Source organism: Rhinopithecus roxellana, chromosome 12 (genome assembly GCF_007565055.1).
Source record: "Rhinopithecus roxellana isolate Shanxi Qingling chromosome 12, ASM756505v1, whole genome shotgun sequence".
NCBI lineage: Eukaryota > Metazoa > Chordata > Mammalia > Primates > Cercopithecidae > Rhinopithecus > Rhinopithecus roxellana.
Genome location: NC_044560.1, coordinates 130,786,711 through 130,800,813, shown reverse-complemented (window position 1 = coordinate 130,800,813; position 14,103 = coordinate 130,786,711). Strand labels below are relative to the sequence as shown.

The following is a 14,103-nucleotide window of genomic DNA, read 5'->3' as shown; positions in this document are numbered from 1 at the left end:
TTGAAAGTAATATTATCCTTTTCCCCTCTGAATATTATGAACAATGCCAGAGGGAATTGCGATATTGAGAGTTATGTCATCCTCTTTCCCCTAGGATATTATGAACCATATCACAGGGTGGTGTATATCTTCTGCGAGATTGAGAGTAATATCCTCTCTTCTTCTGGATATTACGAACAATATCACAGGGATTGTACAGTTTTTGTGATATTGTTAGTAACATCATCCTCTCCCCTTCTTAATATTATGACAATATCACAAAAAGGTGTACACCCCCTGCAATATTGGGAGTAATATCATCCTCTCTACTCCTGTAATATCAAAATATTTTTTGATATTACAAACAATATCACCGGGGGTGTGTACACTTCCTCTTCTCCCCTGGATATTATGAACAGCATCACAGAGTGATGTACACACCCTGCGATATTGGGAATAATATAATCGTCTCTTCCCCTGAATATTACAAACAATAAAACAAGGGGGTGTACACCCCCTGCCATATTAGGAGTAATATCATCCTCTCCCCATCTGGATATTATGAAGAATATCAGAGGACGGTGTACACCTTCTGCGATATTGGTAATAATATCATCCTCTCCCCTTCTGGATATTAGGAACAATATCATAGGGGGGTGTACACCCACTGTGATATTTGGAGTAGTATCACCCTCTCTTTCCCTAAATATTATGAACAATGTCACAGGGGAGTTTTCACCCCTTGCGATATTGGGAGTAATATTATCCTCTCTTCCCCTGGATATTATGAACAATATCACAAATGGGTATACACCCTTTGTGATATAGGGAGTAATATCATTCTCTTTTCCCTTGGTTATTATGAACAATATCACATAGGGGTGTAAACCTTCTGCAATATTAGAGTAATATCATCCTCTCCTTTCCTGGATATTACAAAAAATATCACAGGAGTTCTACACTCCCTGTGATATTGGTAGTAATATCATCTTCTCCTTCCCTGGATATTATGAACAATATCACAGAATGGTGTAAACCTTCTGCGATATTGGGAGTAATATCATCCTCTCTTTCCCTAGATATTACAAAAAATATCACAGGAGGGTGAACACCCTCCCCGATAGGGCAAGCTATATCACCGTCTCCCCTCTTGGATATTATGAGCCATATCAAAGAAGGGAGTATACCCCCCGCGATATTGGGAGCAATTTCACCCTTTTCTTTCCTGGATATTACCAATCACATCACAGGGGGTTTACACCCTCTGTGATATGGGGAGCAATATCACTTTCTCCTCCCCTGGATATTTCAAACCATATAACAATAAGGTGTACACCTTCCTTGATATAAGGAGCAATATCATCCTCTCCACTCCTGGATATTACAAACCATATTACATGGGGGTGTACGCTGTCCGCGGTATGGGGAGCAATATTACTTTTTCTTCCCTGGATATAACGAACCATATCACAGAAGGGTGTACATCCCCCGCAATATGGGGGTAAATATCACCCTCTCCCCCCTGGATATTACAAACCATAACACAGTGGGGTGTACACACAGAATATTTACGATATCACAGCAGGGGTGTACACCTTTTGTGATATTAGGAGTAATATCATTCCCTCCCGTTCTGGATATTAGGAACGATATCACAGTGGGGGTGTACATGCCTTGTGATACTAGGAGTAATATCATTCTCTCCCCACCCCCCAATAGTAGGAACAATATCAAACGGGGGTTTCCACCTTCTGTGATTTTGCGACTAATAATCTCTCCCTCACTGGGTATTAGGAAAAACATCACGGGGGAGGTGTACAACTTCTGTGATACAGAAAATAATATCATCCTCTCCTCCTCTGAATATTAGGAACAATATCACAGGGGGAGTGTACACCTCCTGCGATATTGGGAGTAATATCATCCTCTTTTTTCCGGAATATTAGGAAGAATATCACAGGGAAAGTTATGCCTGTAATCCCAGGACTTTGGGAGGCCGAGGCAGGTGGATTATTTGAAGTCAGAAATTCAAGACCAGCCCAACGAACATGGTGAAACCGTGTCTCTACTAAAAATACAAAAATTAGCCGGGCGTGGTGACAGGCGCCTGTAATCCCAGCTACTCCAGAGGGTGAGGCAGGAGAATTGCGCGAACCTGGGAGGCAAAGGCTGCAGTGAGCCGAGATTGCGCCGTTGAACTCCAGCCTGGGTGACAGAACAAGACTCCGTCTCAAAAAAAAAAATCACAGAGTGGGTGTACACACCATTTGAAATTGGGAGTAATATCATCCTCTTTTCCCCTGAATATTAGGAGCCACATAACAGGAAGCGTGTACATCCCCTGCGATATTGAAAGTAATATCATCCTCTTTTTTCATGGATATTAGGAACAATATCACAAAGGTGGTGTACACCCCCTTTGATACTGGGAGTAATATCATCCTCTCCCCCCATGGACATTAGGAACAATATCATAGGGTTGGTGTACACCCCTTGCGATATTTGGAGAAATATCATCGTCTCCCCAACCTGGATATTAGGAACAATATCACAGAAGGGAGGACACCCCCTGGAATATTCACAGTAATATCATCATTTCATTTCCTGGATATTAGGAACAATATCACAAGGGGGTGTAAATCCCCTGTGATATTGGGAGTAATATTATCCGCTTCCCCCTGGATATTAGGAACAACATCACAAGAGGGGTGTACACCCTTTGTGATTTTGGGAGTAATATCATCCTCTCCCACCCTGGATATTAGGAACAATATCACAGGGAGGGTGTACATCCCCCTGAGATATTGAGAGTAATATCATCCTTTCCCCCATGGGAATTAGGAACAATATCACGACAGTTGTGTACACCCCCTGTGATACTGGGAATAATACTATTTCACCTCCCCCGGATGTTAGGAACAATATCACAAGAGGAGGGTGTACAACCCCTGCGATATTGAGAGTAATATCATCCTTCCGTTTCCTGGATATTAGAAACAATATCACGGGCGGGGGACGCTCCCTTTGATATTAAAGGTAATATCATTCTGTTTCTTCCTGGATATTAGGAACAATATCACAGGTTGAATGTACACCCCTTGCAATATTGGGAGTAATATCATTCTCTTCTTTTCTGGATATTAGGAACAATATCACGGGGGCGGGTGTACACCTTCTGCAATAGTGGTAGTAATATCTTTTTCCCTAGATATTAGCCACAATGTAACAAGGAAGGTGTACACCTACTGTGATGTTGAAAATAATATTATTCTCTCCTTTTCTAGATATTACGAACAATATTACAGGGAAGGTGTACATCCCCTGTGACACTAGGAGTAATATCATCCTCTCCCATCCAGGATATTAGGAACAACATCACAGGTGGGGTGTAAATCTCCTGCGATATTGGAAGTAATATCATCCTCTCCCTTCCTAGATATCAGAAACAATATAACAGGAAGGGTGTACACCTCATGCGATATTGGGAGTAATATCATCCTCTCTCCCTCTGGATATTATGAGGAACATCCCAGAGGGTTTACATACAGGGTGTTTAAGATATTGAGAGTAATATCATCCTCTCCATAACTGGATCTTTTGAGCAATATCACAGAAGGGTGTACACTTCCTGTGACATTGAGAGTAATATTATTCTTCCCCTTACAGATATTACAAATAATATCACAGGTTGGTGTACACTCTGTGATATTGGGAGTAATATCATTCTTCCCCCCCCCCGGATATTATAAACAATATTACAGTGGGGTGTACACTCCCTGTGATATTAAGAGTAATATCATCTCCCCTCCTGTGTATTAGGAACATTATCACAGAGGGGCACGTCCCCTGAGATATTAGGAGTAATACAATTCTCCCCCTACCAGATATTATAAAAAATATCACAGAGGCTGTACACTCAGGGTGTTTAGAGTATTGGGAATAATATCATCCTCTCCCTCTCCCTGGATATTATAATGAAGAGATAACATCCATTACTGCTGCTACAGTGGAGGTACAACTGATGGTGTTCGCATTAGTTTCCTGTCATCTGCCATCATCCCTCTGGATTTTGAAGATACCAGACTGGTGAATTCCATGAAAGAGATGACCAGACCAACAGCACTGGTCCTTGAGTTTTTGATGGTGGTGATCATCTCTGCCATCTATATACAGGAAATAATTTGCCTTGGGAGTTGATACTGATTTTTATTGATTATATTGTCTTGGGTGAGCATTGACAGATTTAGGCTTCCCATCTGCAATTGTTTTTTTCCTAGAATTATAAGTCATATCTCACAGGCCACAGAAACACTGTATTTTTGCCTTTTCTAAGTCTATGACTCCTGATTGTACATGAGATCCTGGGAACATAACTATAGAGGAGAGAGGTTCATGAACAGAGTGCACTCACTTAGAGGCAGAAGTTGGCAAGGAATACATCAGTTTCCTGACCATCGCCCTAGGCCATTACTCTAACAGGGGTCATGGTGATCTTTCCAAACCATGGGTTTTATGCCAACAAGACCTTCATGGCCAAGAGCTTCTGAAAGATAACAATACTCACCTTTGTCCAGTGCTCATTTACTTAAGCAAATGATTGTAGGTCTTTTCCAAGGGAAACTGGAGAATCCCAAAGTTGTAAGCTTCCCTTGGTTTTGCATGAACCTGCCTCATGAGAACCCAGTCTCTTTGAGTTAGGCCTTCTTGTGTGAGAACTGTCTCAGGTTTTAACTGGATGAAGTATGATGACTTTATATGAGGGCTGCTGACATCTGCTTTCTGTTCATCTTGATGACTTCTATTTCCTGTTAGTGAAGGGACATAGTTGTCTGTCATTTGTATCTGTTGTCCCTAATGAAACATATTCTAAGAGGTAAGTGCTAGATATTGCAAAGCAGTCCTCCCCGATGCACTCTAGCACTGGTGCCAGCTTCTTATACCCACCTTGCATTGATGGCAAAGTGCTGGCCTCTGCCATTCCCACATCTTCTCACCACTTCGGTGCTATGAATGGAGCCCATCTCTGTAACAGTGTGGCCTGCTTTAAGCTCTGACCTATGAAGAATGTCCAGCACTTGCATCTCAGCGATGCTGGTGTCCCTCTCACTGGTCATAGGCAGTCTTTTTTTTTTTTTTTTTTTTGAGATGATGTTTTGGTATTGTTGCCCATGCTGGAGTTTAGTAGTGCGATTGGGGCTCACTGCCACCTCTGCCTCCCAAGTTCAAGCGATTCTCCTGCCTCAGTCTCCGGAGTAGCTGTGATTACAGGCATCTGGTACAACAGTTGTCTTTTCTTTTTTTTTTTTTTTTTTTGGATTTTTAGTAGAGACAGGGTTTCACTATGTTGGCCAGGCTGGTCTCAAACTCCTGACCTCAGGTGATCCACCCACTTTGAATTCCCAAAGTGCTGGAATTATAGGCATGAGCCACCCTGCCTGGCCAGTGTGGGTAGTCTTAAGGATCATAGTCAGCTCCTGGTTCTTCTTCTATACTAGAAGATATAGAAGGCAATCCAGGATGCCACTGATTGAGTTAGGATCTGTGTCCCCAGTCACACCTCATGTGAAACTGTAATCCCCAATGGTGGAGGTGGGGCTGGTTGGACTGGTGAGAATTGAGAGGATCATGGGGGTGGATATTTCATGAATAATTTAGCACCATACTGTAGGTGCTGCCTGGCGATAGAGTTCTAAAAATATCTGGTTGTTTGGAAGTGTGTAGCACCTTTCCTACCACTTTCTCCAGCTCAGGCCATGGAAGATGAGCCTGATTCCCTTGTACTTTTTGCCATTACTCTAAGTTTTCTGACGCCTCCCCAGAAGTTGAGGTGATGGCCAGCATCATGATTTCTGTACAGCCTGTGGAACCATGAGCCAATTAAACCTGAGTTTTTATAAATAATTACCCAGTCTCAGGTAACTATAGCGATGCGTGAACAGACTAATACATGCACTTCTGAACCATGTTATTCTTTACCCCAAAGCTATACATCCGTGCAATTCTGTTTTGATCCTAACCACGCGCAGTGAGCCACACTCCTCTGGTTCTGGGCACATTTTTCCACCAGCCTAACCTCACATCCAACGCTAGCCCCAATTTCGCGATCTCAAGCCACTCACACTACTCTAAAACTTGCCGCAAATTCAAAAGCTCTCATCACTCTTAGGATGACTATTCAGTCAGCATCACTCATGGAACTAAAAAAAATCACTGGGGTGGGGATCAGATCCCAGCATTTATGGAGTGACTACAGTCCAGAAATGTGAAGAAAACTGAGGAGGGGACCCTGAGGACTTGAAAGGCCTTGCCGAGTGTGGAGCCCTGAAGTGCACAGATCACTTTTTTGTCCCTCGGGGCCTGGGAACCCTGCGGAGTGCGGAGTCTCTAGAGCAGAATCCATGAGGCTGGGGAGGTGGATTTCAGGCCAGAAACCTTCAGGGACCTGGAGTCCCCAAACATGCTAAAAACAGGGGTAGGGGCACAGATCCGAAAGATTTTGGAGTACTTGGAGGCCAGTAGAGAAACGTGAAGGTGGCAGCGTGGAGTGCTCAGAAGATGGCAGAGACGGCGGAGCCTGAAAAATCCAGAAAAAGAGGCAGGGACAGGGGATGGGGACTCAGAAGCATTCACAGTGCACAGGGCCCCTCCAAGGCCGCTTTCACACTGCCAGGGCTTCCTCTACAGCTGCAGAGCTGCACTTTTCCTCTGTCCCAACAAAAATATGTCCCTTGAAGGTCTCATCCCCCATGGACTGGGTCTGGGCCTCATTTATTCAGGGGTCTCAGTCCTCAAGGAGGCCATTGTCACTCTGCTTCCTGATAGAGTCGTCTTAAATTAGTAAATGCCCCTCAAGGCACCCACGGTTTGTCCTTATTCCTCCCTGAATCTTCTCCTTCTGAGGGAGGAAGTTCTCAAACACCCCCAGAATTTACTTACTGAATTTCACCCTCTGAAACCTCCTCCTTCCCTAGACCCAGTCCAGCTCCTCATCCTCAGCCCCCCAGACCCCATGGAGGTGTCCCCTGCAATGGGTTTTTTTCTAGCTTGACGGCCTCCCCTTCTCAGCGCACAACCCAGAGACTCACCCTGTCTTGAGCAGCGAGCCACCGCATAAACAACCATGAGACCTCATTCCAGCCAAATAACACTTTATTTTTGTAGTTTCGATGCTTTTGTTTCTCTGGGGAAAGACAGGAGCTCCGGAGAGAACGGTCATCAAAATTTCCTGGTGGTTGTTTAAACACCGCAGCCAAGTAGTTCAAAAGACTCTTCCGGATCACCCTCTTCATCCTAAAATTAAAGGAAACATGCAGGACTCATTTTCTGATAAGGTTTCCGACAATTGTGCAAATATCGTGCTATATTTATGAACGGAAAATAAACCTGAATGACCTGTGCCACTGGTCGATGCATCATCTTCTTCAGGAAATGTAAGATGATGTTTGGAAGTGTTTCAGAAGCAAGGGAAGCTGTTTTGTTGAACACATAGGAGAGCATCATCTTGATTAGAAGCGTCAACCCAGCGATTGAGAGTCTCGTTACTAGTTTTGAGACATATGTCCCTAATGGGTCAGCAAACCATTTTTTTATCACATCCATCAGAAAATCGACCACTTTCATGGCCCTTTTCCTTATACGTGAAGTAAATGAGCCCATGAAAAGTGTAATAAGCTTCTGTTGGGTTCAGGTAAAGATATATAATGGCGTCATTCCTGGAGAGTGGGGCCATTTTACAGAAGGTGAGGTGGAAGGGGGGGGCCAAGATGGCCAATTAGAAGTGGCCATTTTGTAGGTGACGTGGAGGAAGTGGCCGAGATGGCCAATTAGAAGTGGTCTTTTTGCAGACGGTGCCATGGAGGGGGTGGCCAAGATGGCCAATAAGAAGCGGCTGCCTTCCCCCAAATGAAAATCGCAGCGAATTTCACCGTAAGCGCCTGAACTGAAATATTCAGGTTCTCACATTGGGACTGACTAGGCAAACAACTTGACTCAGGAGAACAAAGAAAACGGGGGTGGGTGATGAACCATGCCATATCAGAACAGAGCCAAAGGAACTTTCTCACACAGCCAAGGGAAGCAGTGAGTGTGTGACCCCGCCCCAGAAGCCATGTTTTTCCCATGGATCTTTGCAAGGAATCTGGAGATTCTCTCCTGACCTGACGTCACAGGGGCCTTGGGTCTAGTACACAGGGCTGTGTGGAGTGTTGGCAGAGCAGTCGCTCAGACAGACTCAGACCCAGGAGGTTTACACAATCCAGCCTTGAGAAACCCGGAAAGGTGGGAGTTCCGTTGGTACATTCCCCCAGGAAGGGGGCTGAATTCAGGTGTCATAGGAGTCCTTAAGAAGTTATTTTAGGCAGGCAGGGAGAAAAAGGGGTCCATAGGAAGTTTTGTTTCTTTTTAAGCAGCTCCAGAAATGGGTCTTGTCTAGCAGGAAAGCCCGGCTTTTAGAGTTCTCCGGTAACTTTGATCTGCAAATTCCGGCCATTAGAAACTGAATCCAGCCAAACATAGTGATTCCCGCCCTTTTCTGGCCCTTGCCCCCACCTGTGCCTGGCAATATAGCCATCCCCACATATCCCCATGTGTTTAGGAAATCAGGGTGCCTGGAAAGTGCCTATTCAAAGGATAGGGTGGGAGGGCCAGTTTTTTCGTGGGCTACATAAATGACATGCCTGGTCAAACCAATCCCCTGAACCCTATGCAAATCAGACACCACCGCTTCCAGTTTCTTCATATAACTCATTGGTATCCACAGCACTCTGGGTTTCCTCTTTCGGCTTTGGAACCCCCCTCCCTCTATCTCAGTATGGGGAGCTCTTCCTTCTTTCTTGCCTATTAAACTGCATGACTAAATTCAGTGTTGATGGAAAGTATCTCAAAATAATAACAGCTATTTATGACAAACCCACAGCCAATATCATACTGAATGGGCAAAAACTGGAAGCATTCCCTTTGAAAACTGGCATAAGACAGGGATGCTCTCTCTCACCACTCTTATTCAACACAGTGTTGGAAGTTCTGGCTAGGGCAATCAGGCAAGAGAAAGAAATAAAGGGTATTCAGTTAGGAAAAGAAGAAGTCAAATTGTCCCTGTTTGCAGATGACATGATTGTATATCTAGAAAACCCCATTGTCGCAGCCCAAAATCTCCTTAAGCTGATAAGCAACTCTAGCAAAGTCTCAGGATACAAAATCAATGTGCAAAAATCACAAGCATTCTTAAACACCAGTAACAAACAGAGAGCCAAATCATGAATGAACTCGCATTCACAAGGTAATTTATAGATTCAATGCCATCCCCATTAAGCTACCAAGGACTTGCTTCACAGAATTGGAAAAAACTGCTTTAAAGTTCATATGGAACCAAAAAAGAGCCCGCATTGCCAAGACAATCTTAAGCAAAAAGAACAAAGCTGGAGGCATCACGTTACCTGACTTCAAACTATACTACAAGGCTACAGTAACCAAAACGGCACGATACTGGTACCAAAACAGAGATATAGACCAATGGAACAGAACAGAGCCCTCAGAAATAATACCACACATCTACAGTCATCTGATCTTTGACAAACCTGACAAAAACAAGAAATGGGGAAAGGATTCCCTGTTTAATAAACGTTGCTGGGAAAATTGGCTAGCCATAAGTAGAAAGCTGAAACTGGATCCTTTCCTTACTCCTTATATGAAAATTAATTCAAGATGGATTAGAGACTTAAATGTTAGACCTAAAACCATAAAAACCCTAGAAGAAAACCTAGGTAGTACCATTCAGGACATAGGCATGGGCAAGGACTTCATGTCTAAAACACCAAAAGCAACAGCAGCAAAAGCCAAAATTGACAAATGGGATCTAAATAAACTAAAGAGCTTCTGCACAGAAAAAGAAACTACCATCAGAGTGAACAGGCAACCTACAGAATGGGAGAAAATTTTTGCAATCTACCCATCTGACAAAGGGCTAATATCCAGAACCTATAAAGAACTCAATCAACTTTACAAGAAAAAAACAAATAACCCCATCAAAAAGTGGACAAAGGATATGAATAGACACTTCTCAAAAGAAGACATTCATACAGCCAAGAGACACATGAAGAAATGCTCATCATCACTCACCATCAGAGAAATGCAAATCAAAACCACAATGAGATACCATCTCACACCAGTTAGAATGGCAATCATTAAAAAATCAGGAAACAACAGGTGCTGGAGAGGATGTGGAGAAATAGGAACACTTTTTTTTTTATTGTTATTATACTTTAAGTTCTAGGGTACATGTGTATAACGTGCAGGTTTGTTACATATGTACACTTGTGCCATGTTGGTGTGCTGCACCTATCAACCCGTCAGCACCCAACAACTCGTCAGCACCCATCAGCTTGTCATTTACATCTGGTAAAACTCCCAATGCAATCCCTCCCACCTCCCCCCTCCCCATGATAGGCCCCAGTGTGTGATGTTCCCTTCCCAAGTCCAAGTGATCTCGTTGTTCAGTTCCCACCTATGAGTGAGAACATGCAGTGTTTGGTTTTCTGTTCTTGCGGTAGTTTGCTGAGAATGATGGTTTCCAGCTGCATCCATGTCCCTACAAAGGACATGAACGCATCCTTTTTTATGGCTGCATAGTATTCCATGGTGTATATGTGCCACATTTTCTTAATCCAGTCTGTCACTGATGGACATTTGGGTTGATTCTAAGTCTTTGCTATTGTGAATAGTGCCGCAATAAACATACGTGTGCATGTGTCTGAAATAGGAACACTTTTACACTGTTTGGACTGTAATCTAGTTCAACCATTGGGGAAAACAGTGTGGCGATTCCTCAAGAATATAGAACTAGAAATACTATTTGACCCAGTCATCCCATTACTGGGAATATACCCAAAGGATTATAAGTCACGCTGCTGTAAAGACACATGCACACGTATGTTTATTGTGGCACTATTCACAATAGCAAAGACTTGGAATCAACGCAAATGTCCATCAGTGACAGACTGGATTAAGAAAATGTGGCACATATACACCATGGAATACTATGCAGCCATAAAAAAGGATGAATTTGTGTCCTTTGTCGGGACATGGATGCAACTGGAAACCATCATTCTCAGCAAACTATCACAAGAACAGAAAACCAAACACCACATGTTCTCACTCATAGGTGGGAATTGAACAATGAGATCACTTGGACACAGGAAGGGGAGCATCACACACCAGGTCCTATTGTGGGGAGGGGGGAGGAATAGTATTAGGAGATATACCTAATGTAAATAATGAGTTAATGGGTGCAGCACACCAACATGGCACGTGTATATATATGTAACAAACCTGCACGTTGTGCACATGTACCCTAGAACTTAAAGTATAATGATAAAAAAAAAAACCACTGTACATGTGTTTGTGTCATTTTCTCCAATTCGGTGTGAGACATGAGCCCTGGTGGTCCTCCACTCATCACAGCCATATCACAGGGAGCCAGAGAGCTTCATCCTGTGGTTCCCACCTTCACAGCACTTCTCAAGTCCCACTGGCTTGGAATGCCAACCAAGCAGTGGCAAGATACCAAGCCAAGTGCCTGAGACTACCGAGTTCTGGATGGTTGGGGCGGCCACCATCTCTGTTTCCATGGACTCAGACAATCTAGCCTTCGGGGTCCAGGGAGTCCAGCTGGTCTGGAGCAGGAGGGGTCCCCCACAAGGCAGCATTCCTTCTGTGCCTGATAGTGGCCAGACTGTTTCTTTAAATTTGACCTTGATTCATCCCTCCTCACTGGGAAGGTCCTCCCTGTTGGAATTTCAGGAACTCCAGCCAGGGTTATAGGGTTGGTGGGAAGCCTAATCTCTTTCTGGGTTGGAGGTCCTCCAGGGATGGGCAGCTGCCATCTTTGTAATTGTGGACTCAGCCTTTTCATCTGAAGCAAAGGAACAAATCTGGGAGAGTCACATTTCCTAACTTTAAAATATATTACAAAGCCATAGTCACCAATACAGCATGGTACAAGTATAAATGTAGACACACAGATTGATGTAACAGACGAGAGAACCCAAAATGAAAGCCACACAATTATAGGCAACTGATCTTTGACAAAGTTGACAAGAATATACACTGGGGAAAGCACACCCTCTTCAGTAATTGGTACTAGGACAATTGCATTGTCATATGCAGAAGAATAAATCTGAACTCCTATTTCTTACCATGTTTACAAAAATCAATTTAAAGTGAATTGCAGACTTTAATGTATGTACTGAAATGGTAAAAATATGAGAAGAAACTTAGGGAAAACTCTTCTGGTAATTGTCTAGTAAAGAGTTCATGAGTAAGACTTTAAAAGTGCAGGCAACAAAACAAAAAATAGACCAATGGAAATTTAAACCAAACTAAAAGTTTTAATTAAATTCAAAAGTCATACACCATTTTTCTATCTCATCCCTAAGAAAATGGACCATGTCATCCACTAGCATTTCCATGGCACGTTCATTATAGGTGAAGTAAGTGAGTCCATGATAAGTGAAATGAGCCTTCTATTTTTTCAGGTGAAGTTAAGTAATGGATATTCCTGGAGAGGCAGGCATTTTATAGAAAGTGACTGGAAGGGGACAGGCCAAGATGGCCAGTTAGAAGCAGCTGCCTTCCACCAAATGAAAAGTGTGGTGAATTCAGCACCTCGAACTGAAATATCCAGATTCCTACACTGGGACTGACTAGGCAAACTAGTTGACCCAGGAAAAGAAACAAAGGGGGTGGGTGATGATGCACCTGGTATCTGCACAGAGCAAAAGAAACCTTCACCTACAGCCAAGAGAAGCAGCGAGTGAGTGCCCCTACTTGCAAACCATGCTTCTCCCATGCATCTTTGCAACACATGGATCAGGAGATCCTCACATTAGCTCATGCCATAAGGGTCTGTCTTGGGACAGATACACAAAGCCATGTCGAATGTTGGCAGAGCAGCCACTCAGACGTTCAGAGAGACGCAGGAGTTTTATATACTCTGGCCTTGGAAAGCCGGGCAAGGCCGGAGTTCCATCTGTACATTCCCTTAGGAAAGGAGCTGGATCCAGGGAGCCAAGCAGCCTCATTCTGTGGGCCCCACTTTCATGGCACCTCTCAAGTTAAGACCCACTGGCTTGGAATACCAGCCAACCAGTGGCAATAGGCTGGAGACTGCCTGAGACTACAGTTTTCTGGGGAGGTAAGGGCAGCTTCCATTTCTGTGTTTCCAAGGACTCCAGGGAGTCCAGGTGGTCTGGTCCCCCACAAGGTAGCACAGCTGCTGTGCCTGATTGTGACCAGAGAGATTCCTTAAGTGGGACCCTGATTCATCCCTCCTCACTGGGTAGAGCCTCCCTTTGGGTATTTCAGGAATTCCAGACGTGGTTATATGCTCAGTGGGAATCATGATCTTTTTCTGGAAGGAGCCCCTGCGAGGAGGGGCAGCCTCATCTCTGCAGTTGTCAACTCAGCCTTTCTGAAGCAAATAAACACAGCTGGGAGCATCACATTTCTTGACTTCAAACTATATTACAAAGCCATCATCACCAATACAGCATGGTAGTAGTATAAAAATAGACACACAGATTGATGTAACAAACTAGAAAGCCCAGGAAGAAAGCCACACATTTATAGCCAAATGATCTTTGACAAAGCTGATAAGAATATACATTGGGGAAAGTAGACCGTTTTCAATAATTGGTGCTGGTACAATTGATTTGTCATATGCAGAAGAATAAAACTGGACTCCTCTTTCTCACAATATTTACAAAAATCAATAGAAGATGAATTATAGACTTAAATATATATACTGAAATAATAAAAATATGAGAAGAAACCTAGAGAAAATTCTTCTGGTTATTGTCTAGTAAAGAGTTCAAGAGTAAGACTTCAAAAGTAAAGGCAACAAAGCTGAAAATAGACCAATGCAAATTTAAACCAAACTGAACATTTTAATTCTATAAATTCAAAAGCTTTACTGAAACAAAAAGCTGCTGCACAGCCAAAGAAATAATCCTCTCAACAGAGTGAACAGACCAACTGCAGAATGGGATAAATTATTTGTAAACTTTTCCTTTGACAAAGGACTAATACCCAGAGTAAACAAAGATCTCAACTACAACAGAAAATTCCAAA

At 43.3% G+C, this 14,103-nt stretch overlaps 1 long non-coding RNA gene across 4 annotated transcripts in view; it reads right to left on the bottom strand.

The window, feature by feature from the left end:
- The window catches only part of LOC115892256, an 88,669-nt gene that overhangs the window by 40,296 nt on the left and 34,270 nt on the right, over positions 1 to 14,103 (bottom strand). For 2 of the 4 annotated variants that reach the window (XR_004052149.1, XR_004052150.1), the window contains 2 exons: positions 7,065 to 7,269; positions 4,544 to 4,784 (listed from right to left, as the gene is read on the bottom strand). This is a non-coding gene — a long non-coding RNA (uncharacterized LOC115892256). Of the gene's footprint in view, positions 1 to 4,543; positions 4,785 to 7,064; positions 7,270 to 7,371; positions 8,885 to 14,103 lie in introns of those variants that run through there. The other 2 variants (XR_004052148.1, XR_004052147.1) reach the window with 2 other exon arrangements.